This window comes from Syngnathus acus, chromosome 15, assembly GCF_901709675.1.
Source record: "Syngnathus acus chromosome 15, fSynAcu1.2, whole genome shotgun sequence".
Lineage (NCBI taxonomy): Eukaryota > Metazoa > Chordata > Actinopteri > Syngnathiformes > Syngnathidae > Syngnathus > Syngnathus acus.
Genome location: NC_051100.1, coordinates 1,960,546 through 1,987,786, shown reverse-complemented (window position 1 = coordinate 1,987,786; position 27,241 = coordinate 1,960,546). Strand labels below are relative to the sequence as shown.

At 42.9% G+C, this 27,241-nt stretch overlaps 1 long non-coding RNA gene across 1 annotated transcript in view; it reads left to right on the top strand.

Annotated features, from left to right (window-relative positions):
* LOC119134479 overlaps positions 1-27,241 on the top strand; it is a 181,058-nt gene that overhangs the window by 61,769 nt on the left and 92,048 nt on the right. The window contains exon 6 of the long non-coding RNA XR_005100348.1: positions 17,845-17,940. This is a non-coding gene — a long non-coding RNA (uncharacterized LOC119134479). The remainder of the gene's footprint in view (positions 1-17,844; positions 17,941-27,241) is intronic.

The window sequence follows — 27,241 nt, the reverse complement described above, 5'->3', positions numbered from 1 at the left end:
CACACAAAAAAAAAGACAAAATTCCAAGTCAACGTCAACTTTTGACCTTTTCATTCTGAAAGCCGATGCGATAAATTGTCTTTATTAACGTTCTTTCATCTCAGAAAAAAAGATTGAAATTCTTTCCCGGGATGATCTGTTAGGAGAGATTTTGAAGCATTTAAAGGCAACGTGAAGAAGACACGAGTAGGAGCATAAAGGGTCATTAAATCATTTAACATGGCTGACATGCCGGAAACCTCATGAAGCACTTTTGGAAGATATAATGGCAGCAATAAAAAAAAAAAGAATCAACAACAAAAAAAGGTGAGATGGACAAAGAAAAGGTTCCGATAAATTGACGTTTTCTAAGTTCTTGGAGCTAGCTAGTAAACAATAAGAAACCAGGACGATTTTAAAAATAAATCCACAGTCATCACATCAAATCAAATCGAGAAGTAACTTGCGTACCAGCAAGAACGCACGTCGCCCTTATCTGCAGACGCAGCCCGGCAAGCCTTGACCCTGCCACCCCCCCTCCAAACATGCCGTGTCATATCCATCTCATCACACTGAAGCCTCCAAGAGGGGAGGCGGACCTTGAACGCATCATGGCGTTCATATCTGCAGACGGATGGAGGAACTTGTGTGTGTGTGTGTGGAAGGGGGGGCAAGGATATTTATCTCTCTCTAAATTCCCCAAGACAAGCAAGTGTACCAAGTTTTATTGATGTGCGGGCCAGCGAGTTCAAACGTATCAGACATGTTGCACACATATAAATATTGCTTTAATGGTCTTTGGCGGAATTAAGACCGGAGCTTACTTATGTTTCTGTACGGGATCACGAGGGTGTCAACGCTCGCCTTCGCAAATCACTGTTGTTATGAGCCTCTAAAATCACTCAAATTAAACCGTAATCCGTCCTTTAAGATATTGAGGAGTCCATGGATGTGTGCGCTTGCTTGTTGTGTATTATTTACCAGGCATGTTTCTTTCTATTGTCCAGGGTTAACTTGACTGTTTTAACTTTCTACTCAATGGATTAATTTGCAGGGCGGTGGTTAGAATAAATTACTGGCAAGCACTTGTTTTGCTGACATTACAGTTTCACATGATACAAATCATGCACTTAGTGTAGCCCATATCTCCCAGTCATTGAGCATAGTGACTATCTAAGGTGGAGTTATTTTCCCATTAAAATCCTTTCAAAGCTCCACTGAAACGAATATGACTGCGACATGCTTAGCTTAATGATTGTTTTGCTCATCGAGTTGAGGAAAAGATGAGTGGCGGGGGCTCTAGACCAGACACGTGCCATTATTGGCGACGGAGGCCGGTCGACGGGGACGATTGGAGGCAGACGGACAGAGACGGAGGGTGATTAGGGTTAGATACGGTGCCATGGCGGGGTGAGATCTATGGAAATGGCCTCTTAGCGTGATGGATGGATGGATGGCATAGACACACATACACACACTGCTGCTATTTAGCCTGGGAAATAAACAACAACCCTGACCAACTAAATGGCCTAGATTAATTAAACAACAATCTAATTATCTAGCCAACCAATCAACTAACTAGGTAAATAACTCATCAACTAACAAACTAACGAACTGAAGGATCACCCTTACTATCATCTGACCAATGAACCTTACAAACAGACCGACTCAATGACCAACCAACTCGTCGATTACCCTGCCTGCTAACCAACTGAACAACCAACTAGCTAACTGATTAATCAACCTGCTGACCAACCAACCAACCAACCAACCAACCAACCAACCAAACGAAACAACTAACTCATTGACTAATCACTGTCAGGCTTTGAACGTGATTGAATGGCTCTTAAGAGAAAAGTAGCTGCAATTTTGTCAACATTTTTCAAGGATTCAAGAGACGTTGGAGAACTTGAAATTATCCACTAAATTCCACCAAGGCAGAACAATGTCGACTCTTCATTGTGCTACTTTTCTTTTTACACTTTATTACAAATTAACACTTTTATTCTTTTGCCTTGAGTCATTCACAGTAAGCTCTCACAGTGCGCCTTTTTTGCCCAACATTTTTAGGAGTGCGTACTTTAGTGTATTTTCTCCTTCCCTCTCAGAGAGACAATTGCAGGCTAGAAGTGGGGAAATGACCTAAAAGCAGCTATTTTGTATATTTATACAAAAAAAGGCCATTATGGATTGAATTACATGTCTCATTTCCCCTTCAAAGCCACAAATGGGCGTTCTGTTGGTTTTCACCGCTGACTGCATTTCCTTCCAATCCAGCGCAAAGCAGCCAAGCATCACCGAGATGTTCGCCTAGCCAATTAGTCGTCAGTGTCAACATGTCATTACTTGCGAAAGAAAGGGAGAACAATGCCAAAGATCCCAAAAAAGATGCAGCTCGAGGTTAAACGTTCAAGTCTTGCTGACTATGTATTATTTCAAGTTGTGTTTATTTCTACTGTGCAGCGTGATGGTTATCGGGATGAATCGCAACCGCATTTCTTATTTAATGTTGCAGTGGACTTTTGGTGACTGTGTATTCTTTTGAGTTATTACTTTTTTTTTCTCGACTATGCACGGAATAGTCGCATTACGGTCATTAATTTATCCGAATGTACCTTTTGGACCCAATTTGTATTAAACATGAAGTGAATCCAAGAGGCCGAAAAAAATAAACCTCCGGGTGAGGCAGATTGAAGAAGTCGACCCGCCGTGCTCTATTTATACGACACCTTGTGATTAGATCAGAGATTGTTGTTAATCTTTTAATCCCTGATCCCGATAAAAGATATCTGATTCTCATCCGAAATCTCCCGAGCTTTTCTTTTATCATCGTCTGATACAAAACACAACAATGAACGTAATTGGATCAAATAAAATGCCTCTAATTGTTTTTGCGTCTTGGAATGATAAATTAAGACGATATAATTTACTAACGAAGATAGGATTATCATTAGCACAGCCGGCAGGCATTAGAAGGGCTTGAAGACCAACAACTTTCCATCGAGGCGAGGACGTTTGTGTTCGGTCAGCGTGGCCGACACCGGGGAACGCCGCAAAGTGGGCCAAGCGGCAGATTCATATTTATGACAGAGTGCTGCTTAATTATTCAATGTTGTGAGAAATGCTATGTAACCATTTTCAATGCACGTGTCCCCAGTGGTTAGGACACAGGAGAGGCCGTGATCCCTTAATGTTAAAGGTCTTCATGCAACTCTCATGGAGTTGCTCCCTTTAAAAATGGCCACCAGGCAATCTTGCGATCTTTTCTCTCCAACGTCCACTCAATTCATCTTCTTCACCCAAAGATGCAGCTTGATTGGTCTTTACTTTTCTGAAGGAAATTCGCCCTACCAACACAAGCCGTTAGCCCCCCCCCCCCCCCCACACACACACACACACAAATGAAAGTCCAGGATGAGTCTGCTGCTTAATTGTCCTTTGCGCTTAGTCTCTGTCTGTGCTCACGGCTCATTACCTGAATGCTTCCGCCCACGCACGCATGCACTGGATCGCGACTAGTGCAATTTATCGTTCCTCCGCAGCTCCTTACAAAGCCACGGGTGTAATTTGATATCACTAGTGTTTGTTTTATGGCTTGATGATGAGGCCGGACGAGTGAAATATGAAAGCCAGCAAAGTGAAAATGACTGATGTGTATGTGTGTGTGTATCCTGACTGAGCGCTAATCCAAGGTTGGACTACCTACATTATACCAGACAAATGAGGCATTTGTAGATCATGCCATACCTGCAGGAACTTCCCAAAAGTGATTCTCCAAAAGTTAGAAGCATAAAATTGTTCTGATAAGATAAACCATTAAGATTCAAGTCCTAGGTGAGGGAAGGGGTTTGGCGAGTAGTCCGGTCACAGATTGATTAATTAAGTAATTAAGACAAGATGAGATAATCCTTTATCAGTGTCGCAGCAGAGGAAATTAACGTTATTGCAAAGTAGTAAAGTTTAATCACAAGATTTATTGGACTACGATATCAGATTAACCAAGTGTTTCTATGGATTCACCCATCTGAATCCGAAATGAATCCTGAGACACCAAAAGTGTGGATTCACCCATCTGAATCCGAAATGAATCCTGAGACACCAAAAGTGTCCACTTGGGATCCAAGAGTTGTGCTGAGCGTATGCTAGTTTATTTGAATACGAAAAAGTGCTATGCTTCAAAATGTTATGCTACTTAACGTTATGCGACCAAACATTACTCTACAAATGTGATGTCTCTATTTTTCAACCAGCTAATCACTGTGCTACTCACCATTATGCTAAATTATTCTTTTAAATGTTATGCCACTATGCTACACATTATTATGTTACACTTATATTAGTAAATGTTATGCTGTTGAATGTTATGACACTAAGTCTTATCCAGGACTGCCAAAGGTTATGCTACTAGCCATTATGCTAACGCTATGCGGCTAAACATTATGCGATTAAATTGGCTACTCAACCTGAGTTGCTCAAGTTTTGCTAAATAGAATTATAATGATGAAATAGCTCTGGAGCAAATCATTTTGAAGTTGCCGCATCAGAGGAGCAATTCAAGTGCCTGTTTGCGAGTGTCTGTAGTCATTTGACTAAATTTCAAGCCATGGAGAGGGGAGATCAAAGGTTAAATATCTTCTTGTATTGATGGGCTTCCAGAAACTGAGGCCAAAGGGTAACACGCCCGTCACTGCTCTGCGGAGTAGCGCACCAAGTCTTTTTTTCATAAGCTGCTGCTTGAAAATAACCATTTTCTACACTCATTCATGCAGAGTTCTTGTTTTCTGACCTCTGCTGGGTAATATTCCCTCTATTTTCTTTCCCTCCATCTCTAATATTTACCGTCTACCGTCTGGTTCCTGCCACCATGGTGTGTCTTTTATTGGAGCAAGATGAAAAGGAACGGTAAAGTAGATTAGATCTCTTTAAACTCAATAAATGAACAGCGAAGTCACAAGACAAAGCAAACGTGACTTACATAATTTTGTTGAAAGCAACTATTTGACTGGGGAAGAATTAAAATCAGCCCCGGCCGGGGATGGCAGCGAAGGGAGGCAAGCTGAAGACGCGTGTTTGTCCGACTTTTAGGGGGAACACAGTTTGAACAAAAATAAATAAAAAGTTACGATTAAAATTTAATAATGGCGGCAGGGAAGAACACCAACTTCTCTTTACTCTTTGCCATGGAAGACTATTTGTTTTGGAGATACAGAATCCTCGCCGCTCCAAGTACAGCGAGTGTCTGTAGGTGAACGTCCCTCGTGGAGCCATCATGCAATTTTGATGTCTTTGTTTTTTGTTTTTTTGGGCGAACCGATACCCTTTAACCGTGGTGTTGTGTATCGTCGACATCTCGGCACCCTTAGTTTGTTATATGATTTCCTGTATGGCATCCCGCAGGAGTTCCAGCTTTGTCCAGACTTAATTCTCTCCTACTTTAATAATGTCCACAGCGGCTCGGCAGTTTTCAAGAGGTTGTTTCGCTTTTATTTTTTTTGTCAGGCAATACAATAGTAGCAATACAGATTGCAGCAGTGGAGTAAAAAAAGTTGTAAAAAAAACGCTTGCAATCACTCAAACTACATCAAAGCATTACATATTTATATTTTCAATGTTGACAATACAAAAATAGCTGCAATGATAAAAATAAATTAATATCAAATTAGAGATACACAAATAGAGCCAGACAGAGATCGCGGTTTTTTTTCCCCACAGATCATTTTCCTCATTTACTACAGTCATGTCAAGACTGCCAGTGCCTACTGTAAAGAAAATGATAATCAAATCCAACATATCTTAACCTTCACAGATACAAACTTTGTATCAAAACGTCCTATTGAATGTCACCACTCTGCTTCTACTGTTCATATTATCGCACGGCAGAAAAAGCCCAGACAAATCCCGCCGTCTGCAGCCTTTCATATATCTGGCAGGCCTGCACTCGAAGGCTAATACTCAAACGTAGGCCTTGTGTGACTGACGGAAGACGGATAATAAATGTGGGCCGGATTGCGAGGGAGGATGATTGGAAGCGCCGGGGGAGACCGGTTGGGTCCTGAGCTCGCTGGCCGGTTGGCGCACAGATGCCAACTTTAATATTCCAGTCAAGGATCAGCAGTTAAGAATGTGGAAATGGTCAGTGAATAGCAAAATAAGACTACGGTGGCTTCTTTCATTCGAGCAGCAGACTGAGAATTTAGGCCATCTTTAAAGGTAGGACTGGCTAATAAAAAATTGAAGTCATCGTGGCTGGAGGGGGGGGGGGGCAAATAGAGGCGGGAGAAATGAGAAGAAAACAGATCAGTCGCAGGAAGGCGGATAAGAAAGCAGTGAAAGAACGAGAACAAACGTTCCCAGAGGTCCACTCATCCCGGATCTAATATAGTCCAATTCCCTCTGTATGTCTGTTAATTACTTCCCTCTGTAACCGTCACGACGATGGTGGGGAGGGAAAAAAAAAAGCCTCACTACTTTTTCTAAATGAACCTTCAGCAGTGAACTGTATCTGGGTTAATGACTTCATCTGCTTTTCTCGCCACAGACCACCTCTACCGTGCTCCTCGGCATGCGCCATGGAGGTTTCGAGATCTGTGCAATTAGCGTAACAAACGCTTTCAGTTGTAACGTAATAATGTAACTAATAGACCTTTTCACTATGACGTCACCCTTTTAGTTTGTGAACATGATTCTTGTCGTCCGGATAGTTCCAATATGGCCTCTCGTCACGCCCCCTGTCTGTCAGTGAGGGAATGACAGGATCGGTCGGATGAACTGGAAATACTAGCTCTTTTCAATGCATCTCACACAATGTGTCCTTCAGGGCTGCTCCCCCCCACCCCCCTTCTTCCTCTTCCAGTCTTTCCGTCGCCGCCAGGGATCTTAGATACAATGATATCAACAATATGCTGACGACAATCTCAACATGAAAGCCAGCACTGAGGCAGAGAGGGAGAACGGCACTTCATAAAAATGTCAGACAGACAGTAGCGAGGAATATTATTACTAAAACCTAAAGCACATTTGCAAGCTAGGCTTACAGGAAATATGACGGGGAATTTATTTTAGTGCTCATCTCTGGTGCAGCTTGACATGTGTTCAATTAGCTTATCAAAGAACCATGAAATTCTTTTGGAGCAGGCTTCAAAAACAGGGTTGACATATTAACATAAACAAATTGACATTTGACCTGTGTGCCTATAGCAAGTAGCCTATATGTGATTCTTTCAACCTGCAGTTGGATCACCTTTTTTTGCCCAAATAGATTAAATGTTTTGAATTGATTGAAAGGAGCTGTTGTGAGTGGCCATGTTTAAAGTCTGCTATGGCCACTAGCACAACGGCGCAGACGTCCCTCTTACAGATACACCAGCCTGGATTTGCTTGGAAATTACCAACACAGGATCTTACCTGCCTCCAAACCGAGATATAATGTCAATCATGGAAATGGAGCCCTCAATCTTAAAATGCCTCTTAAGCTATTTCCGCACACTAATTTTAGTTAGTTTATAACGAACCTCAAAAGTAGTAAGTCTGAACTCCCAATTCCGGTTTAGTCCCAAAATGCTCGTTTTAAACTAACTGCTGGCCTCTAAAAATAATAAAATAATAAATAATAAAATAATAAAATAAAATGATAAAGTAATAGTAAACATGAATTAACAGGGCTTCTTCCTTCCTAGTCGCAAACGGTTGCCAACAAACTTCGTGTTGCCAGTGGTGCAGAGGCAGCAAGTAAAGAGTATTTAGCTGATATCCCCCAAGGCTCGACATCAAGCGAATGAGTCCGGTAGAGTATGAATAATCATCCTGGAAAGGGCGGCAGAGACACCACTATTATTCTCAGTCGCCAACGTGACACTTGGGCAGAAGTGTTCTGCTTCGCCGCGGCCTCGGGGGTGCGACGCGTGAATGTCAACGTTGACTTTTGCAGTCGGCGACCGGGCGGACTGTGTGCTAATTGTATGTATGCGTGCATGTCTTACAGTATATGAGTTACACAAATAATACACTTGGGATGGATATACACGACATGGTGCAAATGCTCTCAAGTGCATTATGATAGGAACCTTGGAAAATGTTATTGCATACGCCTGTTGATTTCTGGCCAAGTCAATATTCCAAGCAAGAACAAAACATTGTGGTAATTGAGGAGCTGTTCTAATGACTGACTGATGTTTCTGACAGCTCCCCGCCGAGCAGCAGCGCCGCTGTGTGCGAATGCATAATGTAGCAACAATCAGTCGGCAGTGCGAGGTGAACAGTGCATGCATAACAACGGCGCGTACATCTATAAATTGACAAATCCTTTGAGAAAGTCCTCGCAGTCTGCAGTTATACGATGGATATTTTGTTTGGCGCTGGCATAAAACATGGCGAAAGCTGTAATTCCTTGTCAAGAAGAGCAGAGTGATGTCAGCCCAGCTTGCTACTTATTCATAAGTCTTGACAGCACAAGCCGGTGTACGCTAGCGCGACATACCTTGAAGGCTAAGAAACAAAAGACTCGTACATGTCGACGTTATCTCCGCGTGGCTCGATGTCGCTGGATGATTTCTACTTTTAGGAGCACAGACGCATCGCATCGCTCGTCTTTTCTGTTCAGTTGCGTCCTTGCCGCTTTGATTTCAAACCGGCAAACTGTGACGTTCGCCTTCTTGGCTGTCACTTTCATCGTTTTGTATTATTGTGTGTAGCACAAGGTCTTTGAGTTCATGTTGTACTAGAATCAGAGGTTCAAAAAAAATTATTTCGTCCCACTGTGACTTCTAATATTTTCAGCAACTAGCTCAACGGTAATCAAACGCTAACTTGGTCTTTGGTTAACTTGGACAAAAGAAAAATAGCTCGGCTAAAATGCCGCAAAGAAAGGTCAGCGCAGATAAAGCCGGAGAGTAGAGGCCGTAGCGTGACTCGGCGGGATTTGTCCAGCCTCTTCTTGCTGACACAGAAAACGCACTCACACTTGACATTTTCCAGGTGAGCTAATTTATGGGCTCCAGCAGCGTAAAAGCGTATTTGAGCTACGTTGTTCCCGTCGTGCAGCGGATGAGTGAGCCAAACGCTTTCTCACCAATATGGACTCGTTTTTTAAATATTTTGGTGTGAAAGGCTGGTAAAGGCAGCTCATGGTGTTTCATTTCTCGGCCCCTATATTTGCCTGGCAGTGGCAAGTGCTTGTAACACATCAGAGCAGGCCTTCAAATCATGTTCCTGTTTTCCTGGCAAACGTGCAGGTTGTGGTAGACGCGATGCAGAATTCGAGGGCAAAGCCTCAGACAAGGCCACGGTTGTGACTCCATCGTGGTGATGGTGGCCATTATCCCGCGCCGTTTCCCGTCATATCAACCTAATGAAGGTCATCTTTATTGACTGTCATTCATCCTTACTCCTCTGGGTCTTCTCCTTCGCCTCCGCCTGTCACTTCCTTAATTCGGGGATGCACAATGCGTCTCTCTGTAGATTTAGTCCAACCCTCTCCTCTCCTTCACCTCTCTTGGAGGGATTGCTTGACGCCACGAGAAAGAAGCCTTGAACGAAGAAGACATGGAGAAGTTGAGGGAGCGATCAGCCCGTCTGACTTTCGGCCATCAGTTGATTGCTGCCATTAAGCAGGCGCAGGGAAGGGGGGTTATCAAATTGAGTGTTCGACACTTGAACGACTGAATGAATCACCTGGCTCCATGCCATAGAGCGGAACCAATTCAGGACTCCCCATCTTGGCCATCGTCTGGTACAAGTCGCAATGGCTGTGTGAAGGTGCGCTTAGGACCGCTTTGATGACTTCTGTCTGAAAGGCACACTCAAATTAATCCAGGCTCTTCTGCAAAGGGCCAATTTACCGGCAAGGCAGCGTGTAAGAGGCCATCTTTTGTTTTCGAGACAATTAGCAGCGCAGCAGGCAGCGCCAGTCATAAAATTAACTTTGCAAGATTTTCAAAGTGCTGTTCCCGCGGCGTAATGCGCTCTTAATTCCAGCCAGTCACATTGACTCATTCAAATGTTACGGAGCTGGGAGAAATGTTGCGGGCAGCCCAGCCCGTCTTTGAAAGGAATTAAACAGTTGAATAAATAAATCCTGCCCGAATTCGGCGTTAATAAAAGTCAGCTGCAGAGCTCGGACTGACTTATGAGTCAGGCGATGTGCTGCGACCACTCGCCTTCTTTATTACTGGAAATGAGATCACTGTGTGTCTGAGTGTGTGTGTGTTTGAGTGATTACAGAACTACTGATAGATAGTCGCGCCAATCCTCGCCTAACCCAAATGACCTCTGTTGATCTCTCAGGGCAACCCGTTTCAGTACTATTGATGGCGTCTGCTAACTGTGTGCTCGATAGGTCGCCCGAACGAATGGCCGACGAGCAATGCTGTTCCCCGCCCCCTGATTATTGAGCGCTTCCACCCGTTTGTCATCTCCAGTGTAATTAAGGCGCTTGAAGATTTTCTTTGCCAAAACTTTACTTTTTAAGCACAAATGGGGTGAGTTGTGACTTCCTTCCTTCTTTCTTGCATTCTTGCATCCTTGCATCCTGGCAAGAGGAGGTGCGGCTCAAGGCCACAAAGGTTACACTGGACTGACGTGTGTTTGGGGTGTGTGTTAGCGTGCATGAAATGTGTGTGAGACATTAACAACAGAATGTGGGGTTGAAGGAGATTGAAAATGGTCAACTTTGGAGGGAGTATCGGATGCTTGCTATTGGCCACTCCCTAATCATGAAATAAAAGGCCAATCTCTAATGCTGTGACAGGGATGTAAGATTTAACACTCATTATGCCCTGTTGCGTTGAAAACAATTGTCGCTCACCTTCTAGTCTAATCTTTTTAATTACTTTCTTTCTCATTACATGAGATGCAGAGTCATTGCATGAAAAAAACAAATCCGCTTTGTTCGGGTCCTGTGTGAAAGGCACAAGCTGATGAATGTCTGCAACTCTTCAAGAATCCGCATTTGACCCTCACACGTTTATTTCCCATGTGGCCTCTGTGAGCATTTCAGTTCAATTTTAACAGGATTTTGAGTCCTTGCAGTCGGCTGGAACCAGTCCACCATGACAAATATTAAAAGATGAGTCGTCCCTTTTTTTTCTTCTTCTTCTAGCAAACGTGGCTGGTAGTTTTCAGGGACGGTAGATTGATTTTATTTTATTTTTTTAACCTCAATGGCTACGCAAATATATCAAACAAAATTGTGTTTTGAAAATGTGACTTAGGAGCGATCTGATATGCTGCCGTTTGAGTGTAGTGGGAACAAAAAAAGAGAGCCACACTCACCGATGCACTTTCAGCCATTTATTGATCCGGACAAGCAGACAAACGCATAAATACAAAATGAAAACATTGGCAAAGATTAATACTAAGGTAGAGAATGGTAAAAGATTAAAAAATATATATTGCTTGATGATTTATTGTGGATTTATTTGTGGGCCTCCGAATTATAGAATAGCTCGCAGATCCTTTGGGCTCCCCATATTATCGATATTATCGTTTACAGAACCGCAACAAGTTTTTGTGTTAATTGATTTAGCGTTATGCAATGACATTAGCAGGCTAGCACGTGTATGAGACTGAGACAAAGGGTGTTAATTACTTGTCCGTCTTGCTAATAGGCTGGAAGCATTAATACAATCAGCCACAAAAGCAATTAATTCAACATCTGCTCTGATCAAATTTGCCTGCGCCACTTTTTGATGATGTTTCCGCCGACACACACAGTGACTTCCGTAAGCCAGTGAGAAAATTAGTCTCCCACAATGTATCAATTACCACCAGGACCTTTTTGTTTTTGTCGCTCAGCCAGGCACCATAATGTGGACGTCCGAGTGATTTCCCGGTGGGCGGGGCTTCTTGTAAACTATTTTCCAGACCCGCGGATCTCTTTTGAAATTAGCAAAGAAAGTGCGTTTGAGACATTGAAAAATAAAAACAAACATGTCTTGTTGTTCATAGATAAATCCAACAACCAACTAATGAGTGACATGAGTTAACATGCAAGTGAGAAGAAAAAATCCAATCTGCAAAGGAAAACAAAACAGAAGATCGTCAGTAATCAATTCAGTGAATGAGTTAAGATAAAAAAAAGAATGAATAAATTCATTCACGACTGTGCTTGTTAACTACATTAACATGTTGGCCCACTTATAAAAACAGAATATTTTTTTGTCGGCTGCCGGCATCCAGTCGTGCTTTTAGCCAATACGTTTCATCCTAACAAGGTATGTGGTCATCTGGAAGTAAACATGTTGGTGTGTTCAAAGATGATGCAGTTAGCTCTCGTTATTTGAATGCAAACATCGTCCATCCGAGTCTTCCTTCCCGCCAAGTTTGTTGTCGTCGACTGTTGCGCAAACACACAACTCGCACACACGAACGTGCACAGGTTGTTTGATGATTCAACCTCCAACATCTCGGTTTCAATTCTGCGGCGATGCAGACGGGAGATCGGAGGGGTTTGAGCAAAACCAATTTAGGGGCAATGCCAAGCGTCAGCAGGCAGCGCTAACCCACTAATTACAGCCAGGATGGCATCAAAAGGATCAGAACAACTGGAAAAACAGGAACAAAGAAAAAGCTAGCGGATGATTGATCGATAATCATTTGATATTCTTTCATCACAGTGCAGCAGACATCTTTTGCTCCTCTGACCAGTTTCCTGTAAACAAAGATTTTGAGATTAGCATCAAACCCAAACAAATGATGAAAAGTGTGACTCCTGTCAACTAATCGGTACAACCTTTAATAAACACAGGTTGATTGAAATAATACAATTTACCGATTCATATAAAGACATTCAATCCACAATAAACCCAATTAAGGATAGCACGGAAATGCACGACATAGGATAGACAACAATTTCCCGGCGCAATGCGACATGTTAACAAATCACAAGAGCTGCCGCATTCACATGAATTGCTTCTGTAGATCAAGCGGAAAGCTTTGCCAAGGGCCACAAACAGCATGAAACTGATTAACATTCAACTTCCTCAACGCATTGCAGAACTCGTTGCTTTCTTCAGCGCTATTTGTTTACCCCAGTTGTGTTGATTCCAGAAGTGGAAAGGACCACAAGGAGGTACAGTTACGAGACATCTCTATGTGCTGTAAACAGCCGCGAGAGAAACCACAATTCTCCTGTGGACCCTCAGGGGAGAATCTGACTCGTGGAATCCATCTCAGAGGCCGCAGAGGGCCGGTTAAAGCTCACTTGTAATTACCGCGCTAAATGATTTGACTGCTGTCCCACCGTCCATGGATTTCATGGCCGCTTGCCTGTTTCGTGTCTTCTCGGAGCGACTTTTCCTGGGAGTGGGTGCTCGCCTGTTTCTAGGCCGTAAACGTCTTTGCCGATCGATAACTCGTTTGGGCCGACTTATGGTCCAAAGCTTGTGGGAATATTGTTTTGGAGTCATTGTTTAGCCAGCGATGTGAGGTCTGCATTCCACTGCTGTCGAATGAGATGTCTTAAACCGGAGCAAAGTGGTCTTAAATCAGTCTTAAATTTGATAGGCCTGTCGTGTACGAAGATTCGAAAAAGTGTCAAGGAACAGCATCTCATTTGTTATGTCACATGCCGATTTAACATGGGAAGATTCAGGAGCTCTGACTTTCCTCGGGATGTTTCTCCAAACTGTCATCCTCCTCGCTCGTCAAAATACACAGTGTACTTGCTCGCGCAACAATAAATAAGCATTGAGTACTTTGGAGACGTTCTGAAACGACTGCCGTCTCGCATCATCATGCTTGTGCTAGGAGGAAACAAAAAGCAATGAAGCTATTGATTTTCTGGCAGGTATAAACTCAGCAAGGTTGTGGTGAAACGTCGTATTGTACATTTGATACTCCTTCATTTCCTGTCTTGTTTATTCTTATTTTTGTGAATATGTGTGTATTTTGGGCCACATACTGGCTGTGATTTGTGAGATCCCTGAATTTCCCAAATTTTTGGGAATAATGAAGTGCCTCCCTTTTTTGAGGCAAGTTAAAACCGTCTTAAATTTGATTAATCTGGTCTTAGAACAGGCCCTAAATCAAAGTCAAATTTTAGGTGACCAGACGTCTCAGATTTCCCCAGACGCTTGGGTGTTCAAGAGCTAAAGAAAAGTCGAGTCCGGTGACCTGTCACACTTCATCGGCATTCAGTCCCTCGCCTCACTCCTTCACGATTGTCTGCGAGAAACAAACGAGCGTGGGTCGCTGTGTCGACAGAATGCTGACTAGGCAAAAAAAAAAGACAGGAAGATGTCAATGGAATGTGGAGAACGGATGGCGTAAGAACACGATAATGTTGCTATCATGATGGCCTGAATTTCAATTCTTAATCATTTGCAGACAAAAACAAAGATTTCTTACATGAACGACTGAACACACACACAAACACACACACTTGCAGCAACAATCCATCCCCATGATCAAGCAGCAAAAAGATGGGAAGTGGCCTCTCATATATCAACCTCTCTAAGCTCGTTAAAGTCAAACACACACGCTCATATGCGCACACACATTCATTAATGTACAATGGTATTTATTATCAGCTGTTTATACAAAATTGGTAAGAACAAGAATAAAAACTTTTTATTAAATCTTTTGCGGCCTGTATTTAAAGTTGTTGATCGAATGCATTTATTGCGGTGGTGAGGGCCAGGTGGTGGATTTAGGTCCCATTTGTCCGTGACGGCAAACTGTTGTACGGAGAATTGAGTCCAAATCTCCCAAATGCAATACATTGCCACAACAATTAGATGATGATGCAACTTTCTCAGTCACTATTGTAGGAATGTTTCTTGGTTTCTGCCAACCAGTTTCATGTGCGTGCATGGAATTACATCACATTCCTCTTCGATGAACTCTCTTATCGGTAGCGATGCTAAAGAACTAGAGCAGGGGTGGCAAACTCATTTTTTTGCCGGGCCGCATTGTAATCATAGCTTCTTTCGGAGGACCATTATGACTGTCAACCCAAATAAAAGTATGAGCACCTCCTATTATATACAGTAAAAGCTACAAAACAAACTAACAAATAACTCATTTTCAAATCCGACGAGTAAAAACTGGTCAAATATTTAAAAAAAAAAAGATATTATTAAAAGTGAAGACAATTTGCAGTTCTCGTAATGACACCCGAATTTGATGCACAATTTGTCTTCGCGGGCCACATAAAATGATGTGGCGGGCCGTATCTGGCCCGCGGGCCTTGAGTTTGACACCTGTGAACTAGAGGTAGCAATGCTAAGTACAATGCTAACAAACTAAAGTCGCCTGTACCGGCATAATTAACTGCTTTCCAAGTTTAAATGCCATAGTATAGGTACTGTTTACTTGTACCTATAGGTAGGAAGCAACTATGTATCTCCAAATTAATCAAAGTTTTTTTATTTACGTCGTTGCTAGCTAACTAAATAGTAGGTATCAGTTCTAAGCAACTATTGTTAGCATTACTCTGAAGAGCAGTGCGAGCTAGTTCCTCGTTGAAGCAGAAAGAGACCCAGCCCATATCCTGCTGCTTGAAAAATAAGTATCATGTATTTTTTTTTTTTTACATGACATAAATGATAAATTTGCTCTTTCTATTGCATCTTCACCCTCTACATCAAGCACCCACCCCCCGATCTGATCAGCAATTCAAATGAGCCAGGGGCCTTAATGGCTCCTTTTAGCGATGCATGAGCGGGATCAACTGAGGGGAGTCGAGCATTGGATTAATACACACGCGCACATGAATGTGCACGCCCGTACGCAACAAAGTCACTTAATAAAGTGCGGTGCACAATCCAATAAATTCAAACTGCACCAGCAGAAGATTGTGTGCATGAGCGCTGTCGGAAGCCCTGGAGACTCCAAATATTATTACTCTGACAATTAAAAATATTTTGTACATTTTAAAACATTTATAACAGACATATTTTTCACATTTGTTTCCATTTATCCTCTGTAAAAAATGTCATCACACTATATCAATGCAAATAATGCATTTTTATAATAGCTGTATTTTTGTTGTTTTGAGTCTTAGATGCTTTTATTATTGTTTTTCACGGTCCTAATTCTTTGAATAACAAAACGAGTTAATCACGATGCGGGATGCAAAACATTGAAATTACACCGGGGGAACATTTAAATCAAAGTGGGTGACATGCGCGTATGCCAGTCTGAGTCATCCACATCTGGAAGTCGGAAGCATGGCCAATCTATTTCAGGCTTGGTAGAATGGTGCACAAACAAAAAATCCCGTTGTGTGAACTCTATGTGCTGCTTGTTGTGACAATAATTAGCCGTAAGCGTTTCAACGTGGCCACTTTGTAGCACTTTGTGTGCACCTGTGGCGTCTGCCGCTAATGGAATGATGGTCGTTCTTCAATTATTTTTCTGTCTGGGTGTGTTTACCTGGAAAAGTTGACATTTCAAGGATGCACTTATGTTCTTCTGAGCCGTTTATAAACACCAAATAAAGGAGACATTACGTAAAACGGGCCATCAGACCTTCCAAGACGTAAATAAACAATGCGGATGATTATTTAAATAAATTATCCAGATGTTTTTTTTCCAAACACTTGTTGCAAACGAGCAATTTGGTTACCTTGATGACACATTGAGCATCTTTCATAAATTAACATTAACGCATAAAATGCATTTACGAATAAATATTTTAATACTTTTTGGACAGCATTGATAAATAAATAAATTAAAAAAAAGCTTGTATTGGATCTCATTGTTTATACCTATTGATTCATCTGTATATGTCACGTAAATGAACGTAAACATGTTTTGATGAAAAAAAATCTTCACGATGAAAGGAAAAAAAATAGAGCATGGCGGTTCCCATTTAAAGCGCTTTGAAACCAGACAAGTCTTACTCCTCCTAATACCCCCCCCCCCTTCCACCACTGCCAAAATAACACTACAAATACACAACTGACTTTGTTTGTTCCCATTCCAACTGTAACCATGAAAGCAAAAACGGAAGATGAGGGCGGGTCAAAGAAGCGAGGAAAAAAAATTGCAACTCGGCACTGTGTCGTGCGGTCGTTTTGAGGCCGTAAGAAAGGAGCGCGTCTTGGGGAAACTTCTGGAAGCAATTGAGGGCTTCACACACACACACACACACGCTTGTAGTTAAAGTCCCATGCAGCTGGTCATCCAGGAGCCTCCTTTCTGTCCAGCTGCTGTAATGAGAGCCTGTAAATCTATTTGTGGTACAAGACCCGGGTCACGTTTCAGGCGCCTTCTCTTATGGGCTTCACCTCGAAAAAACACACTTATTTCTTTTTTTTTTTTTATGACTTGAAACTCCGCAAACTATGTGTCGCCGGACATTGTCTGTCTCTGTCAGAGGAACGCGTAGCCATAAAAACGCCAAGGTGAGGCGTCCCCCTGGGTCGCTAAAAGTAGCTAAGTAAATATGATGTTAATTGTATGGCAGCAGCCGATTTGGAACCTTTGCTGAAGAAAATAAAAAATATGCACAATTGTTATATTGTCTGTCTACATGGGCTGCTTCACAGTTTGTGTTCATAAAGGGTTTTAACCCCATGGTTATCAATGTTACACGTTAGCTCGGCTATGGTGTTTTGCATTATGTGTTAGCGTTGTGTGCTAGCAGAGAGTTGTAAGGCAAAGTTGTGCAGTTGTTTTAAATACACAACGGCAATTTTCTTTGGCTTATGTTCAGTCCAACTGCAGTAGCAATAAACCGCTTGAAGATTCTTTTTTTTATCAAAATGCTGAGTGCAGAGATCAGTCTGCCGTTCATATGTTGAGAATTTAACTTAACCTTAATTTAGACCAGTCTGAAAGACCGCTTTTTGCTATTTTTTCCTGCATATAACTTTAAAATTATGCTTTAGCTTGATTTTAATCAATGAATCCTCTTTTTTTCAGCTTTTATGGGCCACAAATGACTCGGAGGGCCAGATGTGCTTCGTGGAGCTTTGAGTTTGACACCTGTTTGCAAGACCGAGAAAAATGCCTGCAAGGGTGAGTTTCCAACTTCCACTTTTGTTCTTTAAAAAGAAAAAAACGGACTTTTTTGTCATGTCGTCAAACCTCAGTTGGCAGTTTGTCAGCGTTCCAGCGCAAAGGCCTTAGTTCCCTTTTGGACGCTCTAACGGCCAACAGTTGGAAACAATTATTGAAAGCATCTTCACGTGTGTGTGTGTGAGGCTGAGACACCGAGCCATAACAGTGTCAGCATGTGGAATTGATTACATTTGTAATAAGATCCTTCAAGAAGACAAAGCGCAGGGTGAGAAAAGAATTCTAGGTAGTAAAGCAAAGGTAATGACCAGAGTTGACTTTTAACAATTTTCTCTTTCATTGTCATTTAACCACAAAAACAACACATGTAGAGCAATCCGTCAGTGAGATCTTTTTTTCAAAATTAGTTTAAGAGTGCCTTTTGAATGATGGGCCTCCCAAAGCTCGACAACGCTGCTAAGAAGATGCCGAGGGCTGGTGGTACAGATGCACACAAAGGGGACTACACACATACACACACACTTATTGGGAAGGCCTGGAGCGTTTCCTCCCGCTGCCAGGATGCAGCAGTCATGGCCGCAAGCGAGAGTTAAAAATGGATGGGGGGGGGGAAAAACCTTCAGGAGTGAACAAAAGTCGTCTTGGCGTTCCGTCTAATTCCAGACGACTCCCCTCACAGAACATAGTGAGATTAGAGTGTTGAAGTGTGTCTCAGTGAGGCGTTCTGTGATGTGGCGCTAAACACACTTTGGAGCTGCCCAGACCGTGTGTGGGTGTGCTGGAGGCATGTACCACCAGGCTCAAATCCGCAATCCAGAACAATTTTTCAGATTGGTTGAGGTCTCGGCTCCCTTTTGCTCCTCATTATCATGGCGACGTGATTATGAGGCAATAAAAAGGGAACATGAAGCATCTTTTTAAAGGTGTGTATGAACCGCGGTGACATCGAGATCAGCCCGCTTTTTAAAAGCTCTTTTTATATCGTCTGGACTTCCCTTAATTGGTGAAAAAACGAACAATTCTCTTAAATTAAAGAATCCCAAAAGAAGACGTCATGATGAGGTTGTTTTTAGGATTTAATGTGGTTTTTTACACCGCTCTTTTAAAGTGGAAAAAAACAAATTCCATTAGCCCTAAGGAACTATGATGTCATTTTCAGTCGACAGCAATTTAAAATAAAAATGAACAGCTTCCTGTTCAAGTTCAAACTATGCAACATATGTTGTGCTACTTGGTGAAAATTGTCGATTTCACTTCCAGCTTCTTGAACACAAGCGGTTAAAATTTGTATGACAGTAAACATGAAACAAAGACAATTAAACAGTGTGCCTAAAATGATGCTAACCTTATTGAGACGAGATAACGAAAAGCATCTGTGTGGCCCGACTGTGTTTTGTCAGAAGCACAAAACATCAACGGTTGTACATCCTACCTGAGGTCCAAACCAAAAACAAAAGTATGACATCATCATTGTCGGTGAGCATGTTCAAAATCCAGATGCGGGCGTCTGCGCGCGAACAAATCCGAAAGGTCACATCTGGTGTGAATCCCGTAAAGAGGTTACGAGGTGTCTCGGGACTCATTTGTGCAGGTGTCGTTTGCACCGCTGTGTGTTTTCACTTTCTCGAAACCACACGTGTGCACACACACACAAGAATACCTCGCTAAGCCGTGCTAAAACCTCCAGATTAAGATAGGAAGGCAGCAAGGAGACACTGACATGCAAACAATCCGCCAAGAAAAGCTCCAGCTGCCGCTTCTTTCCACTTAGATTAGCTTCAATGCTATTTCACCCGTTCACACGTCGACACCCACACACACATGCACGCCTTTTTTGGCACACGCCATCCCAACACGATAACAATTACATTCCGGCCAGTGATAAAGTAGTAATTTCACGGCCTGTTGCTTAAACTGTGGCATCCCTGCAAGCTTAGCGCGGAATGGTGTATCTGCTCGTTTATCCCCCCGATGGCCTCCCCAATGACTGCCGCCGACGGGGTAACGGGAAGTGAAATACTGGCAATGGCCGCCCAAATGACGACGGTGTAAAATGACGAGATTAACATACGGGTTCGCCGTCCGTGCGACCGATGGTGGCTGGTCATGTTAATGTGCATTAAAGGTCCTTTTACGTTCAAGTGTAAAAAAGGTTTGCTGTGAATGAGTTTTTGTCAACTAATGTATGTATGTGTGTGTGTGTGTGTGCGCGCGTGCAGTAAATACTGCTGCCTGCATCCATGCCAAAACTGTTGCTCACTCCCCGCTGATCATTCTATTACAGACACACAACTCGCACACCTGCTCTCTCTCCCCCTCACAGAGACACACACACATACACAAAATTGCACATGCATGGTGAAAATGTCCTTTAACGCATCAGGGGTCTGCCTCTAAATGTTGGAACACCCCTCGCTGAGACTACTGATTGAAAATAACATTTCTCTTGCACGCACACAAACACACACACACGCGCAAAGTTGGGTCAGCATGCAGTAGTTGTATGGCATTTTGTCTTTAAAAGCCGGAGCTTCTTTTTAAAACACTATTTTGACTTTGGTCAAAACACAGACAGACGCTTTAAAGCCAAAATATTGATTTAAATGCACTTCCTGATTTGTAACTTTAATTTGTGTTAAAACATCCCAGACTGTTAAAGCTCATATTTGAAACCTCTAAATTTCCAACAACTTTGAATTTGTTCATGCGCCACCTTCTTTTATTCACTCTTGTTCTCCTGTTTTCTCGCAAGCAATGACTTTTTAGTCACCGTCGCCCTCCAGAGGGTCGACTTCCGCTCTGTTTGTTCCGACCTTTCCGAAAACAGATGGCGAGACGCTAAGCGGCCGCACGTCCCGAATGGAAAGACGAGAGTAAGGAGACGAGAGGACACAGACGCGGGAACAATTCTAATCTTGATGCGTTGCGTACAAAAAAAAGTTTAAAAGTCATGCAGTTCTTATTTTGACCTTTTCACCTTCTATTTGTGACACATCCATCAATTTTCTTTCCATCCATACATCTTTGGACTACTGATGCATTTTGCGGCCTACATAAGTGAACTATACGGCGTTTTTAAACACTCACCCTCTGACGTTACATGCATGATTGTACACGTGGTGACACAGTTTAAAAGAAATATAAGACTGTTGTTCAACTTGTGGAATCCCCCAAACGTGCTACACCTCAACCACAAAATTCCAGGAAATGTATTTTGTCGGGACATCAGTAGTCTTTATTTTATTCGTAGCTTATTTATTTATTTATTTAATACCGTATCTATACACTCGTATGAAACTTCCACAAGCTTTTGTGATAAATCCACTTTCTGTATTTCCTATGGGAAAATTGCAAACAAAAACAACTTGGAAGTCAACCAACGTCACGGAACACAAATTATGTTTGACTTTTGCAGCTTCCACTGCACTTATTTCACTTCCAGTGGACATTTTGGCAGCTAGGAGAGGATAAAAGACTGAAATTGAAGCTTCTTTGCGGCTTTTTTTTTTTTTTTTTAAATACACCCGTCATTGCGGTCCGGCGGCTCTCAAAAGACGGAAGATGCAGAAAAAGAAAGAAAATGACTGGCATGGTTAACGGATGGATGGCTTGACGTCACGAGACAAAGAAAAATGGCTGAGGCAAAGAGTAGAAATTGGATAGTCTAATCTTTTTTGGGGTATTTTCTTTTCGCGTTACAAGACACTCAGATCCAGTAATCAGCAAATCATCAAACAGTAAACTGAGAGACAGACGAACCGCCATTGGACGCTCAGAGGCTCTACCCGCGACGTAATGATCTCCATATGTGGCTACGCACGCACACACACACACACACACACACACACACTAACAGATGCCAAAATAGACGGAAGAAACAGTGCGTTCCATTTTTCCTTTCAGACATTGCAGCAGCCAAAATGCTTCCTCGCTTACGTTTCCAATGAAATATGTCAACTTGTACAAATTCTGAGGCCGTGTGAAAGTAACACACTTAACATATTTTCTAGTCACATGGAATATTCCTCAAGACGCATGCCTTCAGCAGCTACGTGTTTACGGCCATTCTGGAGTCAAGCTTGTCCGACACATGACATTGATTAGGCAGGAGGTTGCGTATAAATTGCCGTTAAGTTACCTAGTTGACTTTGTTAATTCGTTGTTGGGTCGGTTTAGCCTCGAATCTACCGCCGACTGGACTTTTTTTGTTTGAGATTTGCCTTTAACCCAAAAGGCTCTTTGTTTTAAAGTTTCAGTTGTGGAACCTCTATACCTCGTGGGTGTGTCTACTCGGGTGATAAAAAAAAAATGTGTGTCCTTGCTGTTGCCCGGCATGGTCAATGGATACCAATCAGTCGTCTCGTTTGGTTGCTCAGCGGTATATTTCCCAACGCCCGTATCCCAAAAATTACAACTTTGAATTTCTTGTGAACAACCAAGCAGCATCTTCCCATGACCCACTTCGGCTCCCGAAGCCGACATTGACAAAATGAGACTTTGCTTCCTAAGGAATGTTTTCACTGGAGCGGCTCCCGGGGCGAGGCACTATATTTAACACTTTGCTTGCACATCCTGCATGTCAGCGCCTCTAAAAAAAGTAGGGATCGGGCACCCCAACTGAGTCGGGGGACCTTTCACGGGTCAATTAGAGTGACTAATTGCACCCAGGTTGCTTTGCGGCTGACAAAACGTCTGGGATGACACCATCTCGGCCTGGCCGATTCGACATTTGGCTGACCTTTGGGTGGCGAGGTAACGAGACGGAGCGATGGACGGAAAAAAAAGACGGAAAGAAAGCAGACAGACGGCGCATTTCTGCCGTTGTGCAGAAAGTAAATTTGTCCCCTGGGAGCGTCGCGCCTGTCAGAAACACTCACTCGGATCTTTCCCAGTCCGCTCGTCAAAGCCCGGACTGCAACCCATCAAAATTTGCGCCGTGTACCTGAACTCCCCCACACACAATTCCCTGTTGAATGCTCCAGAGAGCCTGTCGGCTAACTTCTTCTTGTTTGTCCAATGAAACAAAGACTCAACTGTTTCCTTTTGTACCTCTATTCGGCGGTATACAGAAATCAGCTTTTACGCTGCCAGTGTTTTCTTTTTGACCCCCTCTGAGTGAAAGGCTGGCACAATCAAAGATGGTGGGAGACGAAGGCTGTGTGGGAGATCTGTTAGAGGCAGGAAGCTAGCGATATGTAAGGGGAATCCGGTTTCTTGTTGCTGGAATGATTGGACAAGAGCAATGTGTCAGAGTTGTCTCACATCAGTGCAGTTGGTGGTAGGAAAAAGGCAAAATGGGAATTTCCTGGCTATGTTTTGTTGAATCAGCAAGTCCTAGCATGAAATAAAATGATCTGGATCCAATTTTAAGTAGCCCATACATTGATTTAAAAATGTATCAAAGCTAGTTGGGAGTAAATATTGATTTTACTGTAAATAGACAGAAATAGTCTTGCACAGGACAAGTCACTTGGTAACCTTGATGAAATGTCATCCAAGTAGCGGAAGTATATTTGTCGCAAATTGCAACATTTTGTTAAGAAGGTGGTTGTGCCTTTTCCTGGTGTTTGTCAACAAGATGATATCCCGCGTCAGGGGAGGACAGCAGTTCGCTGCTTTTCACATTAAATTCATATCCAGCGTGTCGGTGCACTTCCTCAGGATAAAGTCGGAGTGAAAGTCACCTTCTCACTTTTAATTAGAAAATAAAACGTTCCTATTGGTGGGATTTTCCACATTGCCCTTGTTCCCATTAAAAATGTCTTGGCGTTAACGTTGTCTCCGATGTGCCAAGCTACCGTTTCTCCTGCGTCTTCCCTCGATAAACCATCCCCAAAGTTTTGCGGGAATTGGTTGCTGGCATTTGTCTGGAGCACAATTGATGCCAAAACATAACAAAATTCAGCTGGCAGCTCATGACAAAGACGAGTCGGTGGTGTCGGTCCAGTCGATCCGGGGCACAAATGTGCAACGTTTGAGACATCAAAGAAACAAGAGCCGCCAGGAAGCTTAATTGTGTTGTTGAAGGCCAACAAGCTCCGAGCTGGACGCTACAACGAGAACATGAAAAGTTTCCCGCAATTCCCCGAGTCCGTGCCGCTTTTAAAGTGTGACGGCACAATGGTTTCGAAAGCAGCTGGCACAACAGAAGCGCCCGCAACAATAATCAGGTTTGGGATTTTTTTTGCCCATTTTTTGCTTTATACTACAACCATGAGAACTAGCACTGAGAGCATGAAAGCCTAACAACCAAAGAGAATTTGTTGTCGGGGGAGGTTTCACTCCAAAGGATTAATTAACACTAAATGGCTGTTTTTGAGATAAGAGAGCGCCTTCTTGCTGAGGCCAAATGAGTCTGAGTTTGATCCAGCATCTCATTCCTCTCTCATCTGCCTCTTTCATTGGAAGGGATGTTTACATGGACACTAAGAAAAGGATCATCACATATGCATGGGAGCCTCCAAACGAAAATATGAAAGAAAGATGACACAAGAATCTCACGAGATCCGATAAAAGACGTCTATCAAACGTTAGGCCTTTACAAAACTCGCAGACGTTAGGTGAGGCGATATTGCCTCTTAACTCGAAAAGAATTGACAAATCAACGGCGTAAGCAACCAGCTAACTGACCTAGCTGTTTTCAATATGTTAAACCTCTCATAAGTCATCTCAAATCCGCACATTAGAACCCGACGGTTGTCGCCCCAAATCGCCATAGAAACCCATCTGCTCTAGTTTGAGTGACAGCTGTCGTGGGTGACAATTTAATCTCGACGGAGACGTTAAAAATGCAGCGCGGAACGTGGCCGTGCGCGCTACAGATGGGCGGGTGACAGAGTGAACATACGGACGGACAGATAGAATCACACATTGACATGATGCTAATGAGTCTCTGTTTCGAATATTTTGAGCGCTTTATCACGTTAGCCTTAAAGTTGTGTACCTAACCGATCGGCCGCAGTGGAGCTCGAAAGGGTCATGACTCTTGGCCAGGGTCGTGTTTGTTTTAAGGCTTAACGTGTCCTTTAGGGGGCCTCGCTGGTATGACGGGAATGTCGATAGTTTATGTAGTGCATGACCCCGAGTAGACTCGAACTCGGTTTTGTTTCTTTTTACTTTTGAAACAACAAGATTCAGTTTCACTATCGCCTTCCGAATGATGGAGCACTTCCTGTCCGGTCTGTGTGCTGTTAACGGCATCCAAGATGTTTAAGGTAATAGTTCTGTGACTCAAACAGCACAGGGATAGTTTTTACTGTTTGTTTGATGTTTTATACAATACGGTGGTTATTGAGCTTTTGTTGTAAGATCACGACTAGGAAAAGGCAGATCTAAAACATTTGAGATTCCCACCTTACACAAAACGATCGAGATGAGGGGAGTGCGCTGTTTTTTGTCTGCGGTTGTAAAAATTGAGAGGTGTAAGGCCAGCATAAGGTAGTGAAAGCCTCGCTTTGCTTTCCCTGCCAGCACTCCATTGTCGACGATTAGCGGCGGCTGGCATCTGTAGTGGACGTTGATGGCTGAAAGCAGACTGACGAGTCTCGTAAACGACAGCTCCGTGGATTTTACAAGAGAGGGGCAGCCATTTTTACGAGCGGTGGTGCTTTAGCTGCCTTTTTACCCTCATGAGTTTTGATATTTAAACATCCTGAGATGTCTTAAGCATGCCAAGGTGGACTAATCCCCCTGTGTAGCTCTGTTGGCATTGTTTATAATATTGCCACTGTCCAACATGTTTTTTTATTTTAATCTCAAAAGGTTCAGATATGAGAGCAGAATGGGGTTGATTTACACAACATATTCAAACGAATATCATCCAAGCTTCCACATATAAACCAAATGTACTTTGTAAAAGTATCATCTGGTTTGTAATGTTTCATTTTTTTAAAAATTACCAAAATAGTTGTAACGAGAGAACAACAGTTTTCCGCAGGGACATCAATTACTGTTCGTGGCGGGGGTCGGTCCCTATTCACGGGGGGGTTTACGGTACCGAAATAATCCCCAGCAGGCTTCCGTGTGTGTAAATAACAACTCAGGCCCAATCTCTTTCTAAATCTGCACGTGTCGTTTTCCTGAACAACCTGCTGAGTTACACTACCACCCAATCGCCTTTGATTGACGCCTGGCACGGTGCGACACGCAGTGGGTTATTCCCTTTGATGGAATAAGTCTATTCCGACATAGCATTATCAATGCCTAACCCGGCAGGAGATCCCCATACGTGCTTGCATACATACGTATACGGTTTCTCGCAGCTGCGTGTACACGTGTGAAGATTAGATTGAATCAATGCAGGTACGCAAACACATGGAAACGACGCAGGTGTCAAGGGAACGAGCTGATCTAATCCCATGCGCACGTTGTACTGAGTGCGTGTAAATCCAGTCGACTGGAGGAAGATTTGCATCACATTCCCGTGAATATAATGCGCTCATATTGCCGAGAGAAAAGTCACAAGACTGAAAGAAGCCTCGTTTTCACCTCGCGCAACGGTTCATTTTGCTACTTTTCAGAAATGTAAACAATAGTCCAGAAAAAGTGCAAATCAAAAGAAGTTATAAAATATTTCTTTACCAACTGACACTGCCCCCTACAGGCCCGGCATACATATTTATTCAATCTGTGTGAACCCGGAATGTTGCTCCGCCTCACCTGCTGCTTAACTGCACCAGCTTGTGCTGTAAATGTGAGGAATTGAAGAGCAGATTCACACATTAAAATGCGTCGCTGCCTCTGAGAGACATGTTAGCATTCCGAGTATGTCGCTCACACGCACGTGTATTCTCTTACTGGTTTATCTCTACGCCAACGCTTTTGCTGTCACATAAACATCATCTGACTATCTTCCATCCATCCATTTTCTATACGGTCATATACCTCACTAAAATGTTGTTTTCAAAGTCAAACACCACTGGCTAATCTCGAGATAATTAACACGGAAAAACAAATTAATTGGATTGAAATACTAATATTTCCCTTTGATCGGAAACAACAAATACATCCAAACTTGAGAAGAGTACGGATTGACAACAAAAATGAACATATCCAAGTCATTCCGTCAGCCTACACAGACATTCGACATCCGGGTTGTACTTGTTGATCTATGAAGCAGCGTCCGCCCCAGCTGGGTTGTGGGCCATAATTCACTCAACCGAATTTAATGTTTTCATGTCAACACCATCCGGCCGCCGCATCCATCACTCAGTGTGTTAGCGTCAAATCAAAAACGTCAGGATCGCACACACAGGGGAGCGCCATTCGGGGCTGTGCGGCAAACACGTCCAGCCAAGCCTCA